The sequence below is a fragment of the Gavialis gangeticus genome, unplaced genomic scaffold (genome assembly GCF_001723915.1).
Source record: "Gavialis gangeticus isolate Ggan-Ray unplaced genomic scaffold, GavGan_comp1, whole genome shotgun sequence".
Taxonomy (NCBI): domain Eukaryota; kingdom Metazoa; phylum Chordata; order Crocodylia; family Gavialidae; genus Gavialis; species Gavialis gangeticus.
In genome coordinates, this window is record NW_017729017.1 from 12,817,443 (window position 1) to 12,818,520 (window position 1,078).

A 1,078-nucleotide genomic window follows, 5' to 3' on the forward strand; every position below is an offset into this window, starting at 1 on the left:
CTTGATGATCTTCCGAGGTCCCTTCCAGCCCTAGTGTCTGTGAAATATATGAAATTCTGGGAATAAGGAGCGGGATCAGGTTTATTGCTCTCCAGGCTGCCAAACATTGTGTAGGTAAATTAAGCAGATGGATGGGAGCAGTCAGTTTGCAGCTAAGACTGAGCCGTGCAACAGGAGGAAGAGTTCCGCTGCAACAGCTATGTGTCCCTGTGCTGCCAGACTTACTGGGAGTCTATTCCTTTCAGCACCTGCCAGCTTATCCTCAGAGCTGTCATGGAGGATGCAGGGCTGAATTAACCCTTTAGTGAGCCCTAAGCCCTAGACAAACAAACACGTGGGCCCCCAGCTGAAGATGAATTTTTTTGTATGACCTTTTTTTCACTGAATAATTATATTATGTAAAATAAGCACAACCTGGCCCCTTCCTCATTTAGGGCCCTTTGCCTATGCATTAATCTGGTCCTGGGGTGATGAATAGAGAAGACGCTTTCCTGTGAGGCTGGAGCTACGGGGTCAGGGAACACATCCCCCAACAATGGGAGTTTAACAGGAGTGCAACCCATCCCTCAGCAGCAAGAGTATAACCCCCTCAAGTGGGCTGTTGCTTTGGGTCAGAGGTTTCCTTGCAACTTCCAGTGTCAGGAAGCAGGAACTGTGCAATGGCAGTAATGCAGAGCCCCTCTTGCAGGCTTTCCGGGTCCTATCTGTTTCTGGGTTTGACATCCTCAGGCACCTTTCTTCCGCTTGTGCTCTGCCTGGGTCTGACTCACCCCCTCATTTCCTGGACCCTGCCTCCTCCCACCACTCCACCAAGCTGTTTCTCAAGGAGCACCACATCAGGTCCAGCTCTCAGCCCTTCCTGGTTCAATATTCCACAGAGTTTAGGTAAATACATTTTTCCAGCAAGCGCCATAGATGTGAACTTGCATCACTGCAGCTGCTGAGAGCAATCATGACTTAGGGGCTTGGGGGTAATCACATGAATAGCAGAGGAGAGGAGCACAGGCTGCAGGTGGACAAAGTTGGAGGACGTGCCAGACAGTCAGCCTGGCTAAGTACAGACAGTCAAGAAGCCTGT

General features: G+C 50.2%; 1 protein-coding gene across 1 annotated transcript in view; it reads left to right on the top strand.

Annotated features, from left to right (window-relative positions):
* SNTA1 (syntrophin alpha 1) overlaps positions 1 to 1,078 on the top strand; it is a 97,354-nt gene that overhangs the window by 65,925 nt on the left and 30,351 nt on the right. The window lies entirely within an intron of this gene.